Genomic DNA, 13,330 nt, shown 5'->3' with positions numbered 1-13,330 from the left:
GGGAGGGAGGGAGGGAGGAAGGGAGGGAGGAAGGGAGGGAGGGAGGGAGGGAGGAAGGGAGGGAGGGAGGAAGGGAGGAAGGGAGGGAGGAAGGAAGGGAGGAAGGAAGGAAGGGAGGGAGGAAGCCACAATGTCCACCCAATCCTGCACGTTCCAGAATTCTTCAGAGTACAGTTGACCCTTGAAGAACACAGGTTTGAAATGCATGGGCCCACTTATATACGGATTTTTAATAGTAGTAAATACTGCAGTATAACACGATCCACAGTTGGTTCAAACCACAGATCCAGAACCGCTGATACAGAGGAAGTGGACACATACAGGGAGCACCGACTTTAAGTCATACATAGACTTTTTCTTTTTTTTTTTGAAAAGTCCGTTCATAAAACTTTTATTCCACTTACATGAACTTAATACATGTGTTCTTAACAATTATGCTTGGATTGTTCATGAAAATCTCATAAGACATTAAACAAAGCTAGCCATCATCTCAAGTTATTTCCCTGTTAACTATTTTTGCAGCACATGCATGTTAGGCGAGTATCAAAAACAAAAAGCTAAAAAATGTTAAATACATGTTTTTTTTGTTTTACTGCTGCGCTTGATATACGTGAAGTAATGAATATCAAGCAATTCATTTTTACTGCATCTTTACTTGTACATTTGTTCTTAGGTTGCCTAAAACATTTAAATACAAATAAAATGAGTGTAGCAAAAATAATGAAAGAAAACAGCAGGTAACTTTACAAGTAATGGAATGTGAACCGTTTCCGCCCTTATCCAGAGTAAATTGGGTCACAACTAAAGGAACACTTCAGTAGCTGTAGTCAGCGGTGTGCACATTGAGACTGAGTATTCCACAGATAACACATGGTTTAACATGTAATATCCATGGGATATCTATTTCTACTATAGCCTTGTAAATGCTCCAAACCTTAAAGTACCCACAGCTACACCTGTGACTAGAACCAATTATCCCTTTTATTCCCCACCAGGACAAACCAATATGTAGTCAGTTTTCTTTGCTTAGACATGGAAGCAGTTTTAACACTGGCCCTTCTGAAGCCAAAATGTACCGAAAGTACTATGCCAAACATTTATAACTTGTATAAAAATTCCACATCCCCATATTGGCCACCTCAAGATGAAAACAGATAACTCCCTAAATGTTAACTGGCTCTACTCCCCTAATATTAAACATAAAAACCACATGGGAAATATAGAAATTCAAATAGAAGTAACATAAACCTGTCATAAATCATAAACAAAAACTATTTGTGGGACAGCATGGATGACAAACGGTCTACTGTGTCAATTTTAGAACGAGGCAGACGAAAGTTGGAAGGCAGGTTAATTTTCCTCTCCTCCTGCTTCAGCTTTGTCTCCTTGGGTATCCGATGTCCACAATGTCAAGGTGTCTCTCAGTAACTGCATTATTAGTGTGCTGTCTTTGTATGACTCTTCACTTAATGTATCAAGTTCAGCAATGGCTTCATCAAATGCTGTCTTTGCAAGAGAGCAGGCTTTCTCAGGGGAGTTCAGAATCTCATAATAGAACACAGAGAAGTTAAGGGCCAGACCCAATCTGATAGGATGTGTTGGTTGCATTTCCTTTTTGCTGATTTCAAAAGCATCTTGGTATGCTTGCTGTGATTGATCCACAATCCCTTTCTTCTCGTCGCCAGCAACAACCTCAGCCAAATAACGGTAGTAGCCTCCTTTCATTTTCAAATAGAAGACTTTGCTCTCTGCTTGTGAAGCACTGGGGATCAAGAACTTTTCCAAATGAGACAGTACATCATTGCAGATACCTCTTAGCTCGGTCTCAATTTTCTCTGTCTTCTCCAGCCATCTGCTGTTTTTTCTCAGCACCTTCCATCTTTTTCTCAGTACTTGAGACGACCCTCCAAGGTGACCTACAGGCTCCTACAACATTTTTATAAGCAACTGAGAGAAGATTCCTCTCCTCATTGGATAATTCAGCTCCTTGCTCAGTTACAGACTTCATGCGGGCTGCCACGTCATCATCTCGCTCAGCCTGCTCGGCCACTTTGGCCTTCTGCACCACTCATTTTTATCCATGACTGGGTGTTCTGGCGGGCGCTTCCAGGCCGCCTCGGCTCGCAGCCCGGTGCCCGGGCCCGGCCTGCCCGCCGTGCCGCCATCCGGGTCGGGGACAGCTGGGTGCCGCTGCCACAGCGCAGGGCGCAGAGGCTGCGCCGAGGAGCGGGCGGGAGAGGCAGCCATACACAGACTTTTGATTCCACCAGGAGGGTCCCCCAATTCCACCAGCCCCCTCCCGCCATTGTTGAAGGGTCAACTGTAGCATTTAACAAACCCCGGAAATTTTAAACTGCTAAAATTTTTCTGTTAGTGCTACCCAGATGCATGACTGTTGGGGAGAATACTTGAAGAATCCTAAATTCTACCTCCCCTAATAATGTCCTTTGTCTATCATCCAAATTTGCCCTATGTCAGAACAGCCATTGCTATTCAGCAGCCTATGTAAAACGAGTCCCGGTGCTTAGTCCAGTTCCAGACAACTGATGTGCATGTCACATATCACCTGTACTGGGGACAGCTCTGGACTCAGAGTGTCCCCCTGAGGCTTAGTAGGTGACAAGATAGGCCAGAACAAGGAGACCCAGAACCCCACAAATAGAGCCCAGGAGGAAAGCTGGTGATGGAGAAGGGTCCCAAAAGGGACGACTGGTCTGGGCGATTCAATGTCTTGTTACAACAGAGTAACTGAAAGTACTGTTGGACTAGAGGAATGACTGTGTGTGTGTCTGCAGGGGTAGGGGGAACAGCAGGGCATTAGAGTCTGACAGGAGGGGACTTTTAAAAGTTGATACTTTCCTAGCCCACAGAAAAAGATCTGGGGTCCCAGGCAGCACACCAAGCCAGGGAGGGGACCATCTGAGGCCTGGTCATGGGAATGGCAAAAAACTAGTCACCAGTCATAGTGAAATGAGCCACATCAGATCCTTTCAAGAATTAGTGATGGTAGGGACTTCCCTGGTGGTCCAGTGGTTAAGACTCTGCTTCCACTGCAGCAGGCGTGGGTTCGATCCCTGTTCAGGGAACTAAGACCCCTCATGCCTCAGCGCAGCCAAAAAAAAAAAAAGAAAACATTAGTGATGGTATGGATAAACACATAAAACTATATATGGGAGGAAAACTCTAGTTTAAAAATTATAAGATTAGGTATCTAGTCTCATGTTTTCCCCTTACAAATTACGTGACCTTCAACAAATCACTTGACCTCTCTCAGCCTAGTTTAGCTGCTTTAAATGGAGACAATAACCATCACACCTATTACACAGGGTTGTAAGGATCTGATGAAAGGGCAGATGTGAAAGCAGTTTATAAACCACGGTGCTCTAGACCTGTGACATGGCTTCTTTCCTCCTTTGCTGCATATCCAAGGGATGCTCTGGACTTGCAAGAGGAAGAGTGGCTGACAATGTTAGGACTTTCACCATGGTAGGAAGTGGGGAAGCACCTGGACTGGGAAAGTATCAGAATCTGTGCAGCTCTTAAAAGCCTCCTCCTGGGGCTTCCCTGGTGGCACAGTGGTTGACAGTCCGCCTGCCGATGCAGGGGACACGGGTTCGTGCCCTGGTCCGGGAAGATCCCACATGCCGCGGAGCGGCTGGGCCCGTGAGCCATGGCCGCTGAGCCTGTGCGTCCGGAGCCTGTGCTCCGCAACGGGAGAGGCCACAACAGTGAGAGGCCCGTGTACCGCAAAAAAAAAAAAAAAAAAAAAAAGCCTCCTCTTGCCAGACTCCAATGTCCTGCTGCACCCCACCACACCCCCACAAACACACACTGAGAGTCATTCCTCTAGCCCAACAGTATTTTCAATTATTGTGTTGTCAAATATGTGACTACTCTATTGTAGTTGAAACTGGAGGCATGGAGACCCCAAGGTCCAAAGATGTGCTTTCCTTGGCCTGCTGTTTGGCCTACAAAGGGTACATCTGCTCCCTCCCCCACAAAAATTAGATATATGCTCTCTATATATTTAAATATATATATATATTTAAAAATCACGAAATTCCCATAAAAAATTTAGTTTTCTAGCTTCTCTTGAAAAACCAAAAGATCTAGCAACACTGGGCCCAAATTCCCGCAAGGCAACACAAACTTTAGGGAGCATAAGAATCACAGCAAGAGATCATTAAAACATAAGCTGCAAGACCCCGTCCTCAGAGTTTCTGATTCCTTAGGTCTGGGATAGGACCGAACAAACAGCATTTCTAACAAGTTTCAGGTGATTTTGATGCTGCTGGTCAAGAGACCATACTTTGAGAACCACTGTGCTAGATCCTTGCATGGGCTGTTCCTGTTCAATAGGGATGCACACTCCAGTTTAACATAGCCCACACCACATCCTATGGTCAGTGACACAAGTATCTGTTGTCAACTATCATGCTTACTCTCTTGTTTCTCTTACACATGCAAAGTCACTTAACTAACCTAATATGCCTGACCTCTTAAGCATTCGAGTTACTAGCAACCTCTGATACTTGAGGGCAAGAAACCTGCCTTATACACCTCCTTCTCCCTCTCCAACCCCTGTCTCTCTGCCTCTCTCAAACATACACACTCACCATCCTACACAGTGTCTTACACATAGCACTCAACTATGTTAGTTGATTTGAGTACCTGCATAAAGTCTGAATCCTTCAAGGCCTGAGCTTGAAGGACAGGAAGCCTTTTAAGCTAGGAACTGGTTTAGGCCTCCTTCCCTTTGTCTATTGGATCCTGATGAAAGAGCAGGTCAATGCTGCCTCAAATGTGGAGGTGGGAGACAAAGAACAAAGATCATTACACAGGATGAAGCATAAGCTCTCCTGAGACCCATTTCTCCTTTTTAGCTTCCCAGAATCAGTACTCAGCCCCAAATCGTCTAAAATTAGTTATCATTCAGGAATACTATCAGTTGAGCAATTCAACCAACTGCCTTCGCTAAGTGGTTTCATGATCATCAGCTTGAGGGCAGGGGAAGAGGCCCGGGTGATAAATCTAGATTCCCTCTAACTTTCTTTTCTATGAGCCCATTAATGACGACTTGGAACAAATTCTGGTACACATTTTGAAATCCACCAGAATGCAGGCCAGACTCCTCCCTAGTGTCTACCCCCAACCCACACATGCTCTGTCTTGTAGCCTTGGCCCTAAGCCATGGTTTGTGTAAAATGGCCTCAAATTTAATTTCCACTTAGAGTTTAAATGTTTCTCTCTTCAATAATGAAATATGGGCAGCTCATTCCAGAGAGCTGTAAAGAGTGTCAGTCTTTAAGGCCAAGAACTTTTATCCTTCTTTTACAAGCTGACAGCTTTTACAAGCTGACAGCAAATGGCAAAAGGGATACCAAGGTAATTTGTGAAGACCTGACCTCATTAAAATATTCTTGAAATGCGACCAAAAAGGAAGAAACATCTAAGTAAACTGTTGGAGGCCTATCCTATGTCAAAAAGTGGCCTCAAAGCACTATTATTATCACTTCCATTTTATGAAAAAGGACCCTGAGACTTATAACAACCTCCCCGGGATTATACAGCTGTAATCAAAGGCAGAATCAAACTCACTCTCAAGCCCACAACTTCCCCATTACCAATTTATCTTCACCATCCATACGTCTTATATCAAGGGCACATCTTCCCTCTAAACTGCCTCTAAAAAGCTTAAGAACTCAGAGGCTAAAGATGGCCCCAAACTCAATACATAAAATAGAAGACCCCATGGTAACTGCTTCTTAAAACTAGAAGAGAGAAACAAAATGAGCACACAGTGAATCAGAGCAAAGATATGCAAACGCATTTTTATAAGTGACAAATGATTCCCAGGTCAGAAAGGCTTTGCTTGAATGTAATAACAAATCTCAAGAAAACAGATCCCTCAGAAGGAGATTGCGAGGTAGCAGCAAAGGTATAAGAGTCTGAGAAAAGTCATCAAAGCCCATCAAGCAGCCTCCAAGGACAGTCCTGGCTGGCTGGTCCAATCCTTAATAAAGGGAGATGCCCCAAACCTGTCAATTTCAAGAAGCCCAAAAGCCATGACAGGAAAGACCAATAGATTTGAGCACATACAAATTAAATTAAAGGATGCCTTAAAAAAGTCAAAAGGTGAATGAACACAGAAGAGGAGGAGATATTTGAACACATGTCAGAAAAAGGGTTAATATTACTACTACTACAAACATGCTCCCTCCCGCCAAAAAATGATCAAGGACAAACAATCCAACAGAAAAAATGAACAGGAGAGGAAATGAATAGACAAATCATGGAACAGGAAATGCAAATATCTCAAAAACACACAGAAAAATTCTCAACTGCACCTGTAGTCAGGAAACATGCAAATCAAAACAAAGTTGCACTGTTTCTACTGACCAAAGTGCCAAAAAAAACCCCCAAACCTAAAAATATCAGTATTAGAACTAATGAGGGTATAGGAAAACAGATACTGTCCCATGATTCTTGGGGATATGAAAATGCTACCCAATCCTTGGAACATTATTTGGTCACGAACTGATTTAAAAATATGTATGACCTCTGACCTCAAATCCCACTTTGGAGAATTACATATTGAGGCATTTTAAGTGGCAAAAAACAACCTCAACATTCATCAACAGAGGAATAATTGAATAAATTCTAGATCTCCGTATAAATATTGTAGTTATTGAAAAGATCAAAAATAGCATTATTTGGAAGATAGCAAAAGGCAGTGGACTTGAGAGCCACATTGCCCTAGTTCAAATTGCTGCTGCCATTAACTGGGCAACCTTGGGCAAATTAGTCACATCTCAGTTGCTTGTCCTTCCACTGGGGATCACAGTACCTACCTTGTATGGTAGTTGTGGGGTAAATGAGATAAAGCATAGGGCCTGGCATCCAGCAAATACTGGATATTCTGTTGGGGGAGCAGGGAAGAACTGTACAAATTGTATAGCATAGATATATTTTAGTTAAAAGTGTATATATGTTTTAAAGCACACTATGTATGTGTGTGTGGTGGTGAGAGGGAAGGAGAAGGTTTTAGCTCTTCCTCTGCATGTCTCTGTGTTGCAAGGAACATGTATTGCCTTTATAGGTTGGAAGACTAATCCTGTAACACTTTTTGAAAGTGACCTGCTGAGAGTGCTAGCAGGAGTGGAGGCTACGAAAGCATAATTAAAGATCGGGAAGTGAGTCTGGAAGCTGGGAAGTTTGGTGGGTCTGGAGCACAAAGTGCGCTGTGGAGGCAGCAGGTATAGCAGGTATAAGGCTGGGGGTAGTAAAGGAAGGACTGCATGTTCTCGGAGGAGGAGCGTGGACTTTCTCCAGATATTCATGGGAAGTTCTTTCGAAGAAAGGAATGCAAAGTATTGGCTGTACTAGGGCAGCCTGAAAGATGTACTCTGCCCCTTCACCAAAACAAAAACTTTCAGTAGCTCCCTCTCATAGGGATAAAGTCCAGACCTACTTAGGTCTGTGAGTCTGATAGCCAGGCTTCTCATTCCACCTTTCCCCAACCTTACTGAACTACTTGTAGTTCTTAGAAGGTTCTGCTCTCTCCAGCTGACCTTTGCTCAGGCTGCAGCTTCTGCCAGCAGTGCCCCCCACACCTTTCCTTGTTCTGCCTGGCTAACTCTTCAGAGTTCAGCTCAAATAATCCTAACTCCTGGGAAGCTCACCTTGATCCCCCAAGGCTCAGTTTCCCTTCTAGGTCCTCCTACATCACGCTGGCATGAACCTAAAAAGAGAACTTTTGACATTGATCTGTAATTGTCAGTTTATTGTCTGCCTCTCCGACTAAACTGCTGGTGCTTAATAGTATTACTTGTTGATTCTTCAGTACCTAGCACAGAACACAAAACAAAGTTAGAAATCTGTAAATATTTGTTAAATAAACAAATGTCTTGAAACATACAAGGCATCTTACTCTTTCTCCTTTTTTGTATTCCATGTTTTCCCAAAAAGTTTCTCACTTAATGCCCTATCCTATGTGTGCTAGCCCACAGGCAGAAAATCCACAACAGATCATATTACTACGAGTCTGGGTCCATGTGACAGCTATATTGCTCACTGAAAACTAATAAATTAGTATAGGGATTTTACAGTCTTATACTTTCATTAACGTAAGTTCTGCCCTGGAGGAAAAAAACCTCCATGTGCTGGCAAAAGCTGACATCTGAGCATTTAAAACAAAAGGGCCACAACTCTGAACTATGGTAAATTACTAAGGTAAAGACCTCTTGGGAGGCCTTCTCTGGCTACATCTGGACCTTGAGTCATTCACTCATTCAAATATGTAATAAACCCCCACTAAATGGCAACCTTCATTCCAAGCACTGAGGATATAGCAGGGAACAAGACAGACGAGCCCTACCCACCATGGAGTCACATTCTAGTGGGGGTTAGCAGAGGGCCAAATAATAAACATGTGAAAAATAAGAGAGTTTCAGGCAGTACTAAATACTGTGAAAACAATTAAGCAGGATAGGAAATGATTAAAGTTGGGGAGAAGGGATGACAGCTCTTTAGATGTGTGGTCAGGCTTCTCTGAGGGATGGACATTTGAGCTGCAACCTAAGTAATGAGAATGAATCAGCCATGAGAAAATCTGGGAGCAGAGAATTCCAGGCTGGAAAAAGAGCAAATGCAAAATCTCAAAGGTAGGAATGAGCTTGGTGCATTCAAAGAAAGATAGAAAACCAATTTGGCTAGAGCATAATGAACAAGGAATGTGAGTTACGAGCAATCAGAGGGTAGATGTACAACAGATCATAAGGGCCATGATGAGGAGCTTGGATTTTATTCTAATTGCAAGGGAAAGACATTAGGGAAGTATAGTTAGGGAAGTGATAGTCTGATTTATATTGTTAAATGGCTAATGATTGAGAATGAATTCTAGGAAGGCAAGAGTGGAAACCCAGGAGCCAGACAAGAGGCTATTGTCATGGTCTAAATGAGAGCTGCTGATGGCTTGTACCAGGATGGTAGCAGTAGACATAGTGAGAAGTGGTCCGTCAAATTTGGGATCATATTTTGGAGGTAGGATCAACAGGACTTGATCTTCGATTGGATGTTGCAGGCAAGAGAAAAAAGAAGAATCAAAGTTGTGATCTTTTGGTTCTTCTCATCAGGAATTCCTGCACCTGCTTGCCAATAAAAATTTATGTTCTGCCGGAGAACCTCCTTTCAGTAACCATAACAAAGTCAAAGCCAGTCAAAATTTCCGCTAGTGTATGACAATATTTGAATTATGCATGCCAGTTTATGACAGAGGATTCAAGAACAGTTTATTCTTCATTAAACTGAAGCTTTAAGCTCCTGATTTTTTTTTTGTAATCTAAAAAGCAGCTCATTTTCTAAAGACCCAAGTTGCTTACAAAACAAAGATTCGTGCTTTATAATCTTATTGTCTCATATGAGGGCCATATTTTATATCATTGTTTTATGAATGTTAAAAGGCTTAGCAGGCCAAGTAACTTACAGTACAGGAAGAAACAGAATGGCACGCCTAATCTCCTTACAATCAACCCCTAATGTATTCATTCACCTTCTATGAAACTCTGGCAACAATGTGTCTTGAAGAACTAGCTGTTTAAGGCTACAGAGCAATTCTCTTTCTCCTGAACTTAACTATTCTGATGTTTCATATACTGCCCAGTAACAGTCCTTTAGAAAATAACATTTTGAAAACAAACTACACTCATTAGTATGTACAAATCTATGAAATATACACAAAATAGTATTAGAAAAATAACAGGATTGAATGTAATTTCATGGCTAAAAAAACATAGGAAAATTCACAGTAGTATTTGTGGTGTTAATATGCACAGCACTGTTAAGGACTGAGAACGTTTAGGGGACTCAGTAAACCACATCCCTCTTCCTACCAAGTTGTGAGCCAACTGAAAAACAGGAAAAAGAGTAGACAGCTGAGAACTGTCGCTCTTCCTGATAAAGCTGACGCTGGAGGCGAGATGGCGCCAGTGGGCCTCCCAACACTGAACCCTAGGACAAGGTAGACTTACCACTGGGTTGCTGACTGGCAGAACGGGATTACAGAAACTCTCCCCTCCACCTACTCCAAAGACTTGTCCCTGTAAATTCTGCAGCATAAAGGAATAGACTAGAAGTCATGATTCCTGATGGCAGCCTGGCCCCAAGGGTAAGACTGGCCAAAGGGCTGAGCTTTCTCATGCAGCTTCTCACTATGTAGTATCTTACTCAATGGGGAAGAGGAAAGGCTGGCCCAAGACACCAGGAATGTTAATAAAACTCCCTGCAACTTACACCACATTCCCCACATAATTTTATTCTCTTAACCTAGTAATCTCCAAACTGGAATAAATCTACCCTGGGATTCTACTTTCCAAGAGGAATACAAGCACAGATAATTTTAAGGGAATCAATTCCATTTATTCAACTTTCACCTACTCCTTCCTAAAGTTGAGCTGTCTAAAATATGACTGAGGTTGAGATTTCACAACAATTCAATTTTTCCAATTCTATTTTAAAATCAGTCTTTTCTCACTTATAAAAGACAGGCATCCTCTCACCCATCCCAGATATTACTATGACAATTTGCTCCCATGTGCAAAAAGCCTCTAAGGCACCGTACAAAGGAACAATTCTAAATATTGATGTCAATATTTAATTTAATCAATGCATTATAAGTAGCAGGAGGATTTCCTGGCTTTCCTTATCTTAAATATATTTCTATTAAGAGAAAAGCATGGTGCTAGAAATTGGGTATTTTGGTCTGTGCGGGAGTGTTCTGAGTTCAGATAATTGTAGAGCAGGGTGGCAAGAGTTACGATCATTTTTGGCTAATGCCATTTCCTCTTCCATTTCCTGATGGTGTCAAACAATACTGTTGAGATAGCAAAAAGAAATACTGAAGGAGGTTGAGCCCTATTTCATGTGGGTAACAAACCCACAGCAAAGTTTCATGATCCAGATATCTCTCTCAAAATTCAAAAATGGAAGATATGTAGAAAACATTCTGGGAAATACCAGTTACAAGGCACATCTGCTCAGTAATGAGAAAGAACTTGGTGCCATCCTCCTGTGTCTCAATTGCATATTTCAGATGATTTCAAGGAAAAGGATGTTAAAAAAATTCCAAATTTCCTTCTAACAGATCATCATTACATTACATGTAAAAGGAACATATATCGCAGATACATTAATGTTTTGTAGTGCTTTTTGAACAATTATTCAGACTCATGGGAGAAAATATTTTCACTAGTTTTTACCTGAAGATTATTGAATATAGTAAGTCTATACTTGTTTTCTTACCCAAACACTTCTGCTTATTATTTGTTAACCACTTCTCACCTCATTATTCATTCCTATCTTTTATGTAATACACTTAGATTTAGATATATAATTTTCTATTGTAAATAATGCATTGAACATCATTTATTCATCTTTTGTAAGCCCTGCACCTAATAGTCCCCCAACTTGTTTTCTTATTATGTCCTAGCAGGAAATTACATTCATGAACTAACTGGAGAGGAGGAGCTTCATCCATTTCATTAAGAGACATATTTCCAGGAAAATTTTAGTTCTCTTTATTAATTATTTGGAAAAATTTGTAATGTACTTAAGATTAATTATGTATTACTACTAATAATTGTAAAAATAACTCAATCCAAAAGAAATTTTTGGCATTTAGAACCTTTTGGTGGTAGAAATTTTTTTAAATTATAAACAATTTTTTGACTGCCACAAAGACTGATAGGGTAAGCAATAAAATACATTTGAGCATAAAATATGTTTTTAAGACTTCTGTGGGGAAGTAGAATAAAAACACAAATTCAAAGAGAAAAAAAGAGTAATGTAAAATTTCTGTAAATATGGATGATGGTGAGTATTCAATTTCTATGGGATTTAATTTCACTAAATGCATTTTTAAGTGCTATAACCCTTTATACTTTAAAATATTCATATTTAGATTACACCAGAAATTACATCTTTTGCAACTAAGGACAAAAAATTTTACATGTGAACCTAAAAATTATTTTGGGTGGTATGTCAGTAAAAATGTATGAAGACCATTGCTTTTGACCCTTTCAGCTTACCCACTGAGATCACCTTAGGACATGGTTATCCCCCTTGGGTAAGAAGTCAGCAGTCAGTTAGCGTAGTCCTGCTCCCATCTTCATAAGGCCACTTCAATACTGATTTCAGCTCTTTTGTGGAATCTCGTGGGGCCACTGGTAAAGGGTAGGTGTTGTTCCCAGAATGCCCTGAATGGGTCAGAACAATACATCAATTAAATCAGCTCCCATGCTATTCTGTACCCAAGGCTATAATTCACAACCTGTTCTATTGCCACCTCAAATTATGTCTCACTACCTTGTTCAACATTACCAGAAGTTCTAAAAGAAGATCAAATGATAACATAAAAATACTCTAAAAACTAAAAGCCAAAAAGACATCCTCAATCTGATTATGACCCCTTTCCAATATGAATTTTCCAGCAAGTAATGAAAAGTTCAGACATTACATTATCTTATTCTTCTGAATTACAGCCCAAAGTAATCAGTCCCGACTTCATGTTAAAGTCCAAAATTATTAACTTCCAACTTGTTAACACTCTTGCGCTTGTGGATTAAAGTTCAAACAACAGGTTTTTTCACTCCATGGCAGTGAGCTTAGCTCCCAAGCCTGAAGCTCCCCTTCCCCCAGAGCGCCTATCCTGTTAAGCTTACCCCAAGCCTCCCTTGTCCTGGGCAGGCCCCCCTGGCATGGGCAGACCCCTGTGAAACTTGTGGTATGAAGCAGCAGAGTAGAAAGCATACTTTCTGTGGGCGGCCTGGCTCCCATGAGAAAGGAGAGAGGAAGAAGGTGGGCTGCACACGCCAAACTTACACATCAGGAAACTTGTTAGAAGCGCTGGAATGAGGTATCGAGTATTATGTTAGTGGCACCCCCTCCATACTTTAAGAAACATCTGATGTGGGAAAGAAGTGTTTTCCCCTAAAATAGAGAAATAGAACAGAATTACAAGAAACAGTCTATCTTATTTAAGAAATATTTATTGAGCTCAAATTTCTAAGCTACATTTGCTGAGAGATTCCTAAGTGAATCAGAGCTGGATGCTGCCTAACAACCAACCACTAACATTTGTAACATAGTCATATATGTCAATGCCATATATTTTAGGTTTCTGTTACAGCAGTGCCCTACTTCCAGTACCAATTTTTGTATTACTATCGATCAGGCTTTATTTGCTACCAAACAACCACAAATATCTCAGCAACTTAGAACAGCAGAAACGTATTTCTCACTCACACAACCATGTGTATTAGCTAAGGACTCTTTT

At 41.1% G+C, this 13,330-nt stretch overlaps 1 pseudogene; it reads right to left on the bottom strand.

Annotated features, from left to right (window-relative positions):
• Positions 1–215: 215 nt before the first annotated feature.
• On the bottom strand, positions 216–2,806 carry LOC132519510 (14-3-3 protein zeta/delta-like; annotated as a pseudogene).
• Positions 2,807–13,330: the final 10,524 nt, after the last annotated feature.

The sequence above is a fragment of the Lagenorhynchus albirostris genome, chromosome 4, assembly GCF_949774975.1.
Source record: "Lagenorhynchus albirostris chromosome 4, mLagAlb1.1, whole genome shotgun sequence".
Lineage (NCBI taxonomy): Eukaryota > Metazoa > Chordata > Mammalia > Artiodactyla > Delphinidae > Lagenorhynchus > Lagenorhynchus albirostris.
This window is presented reverse-complemented; position numbering and strand designations above follow the sequence as displayed.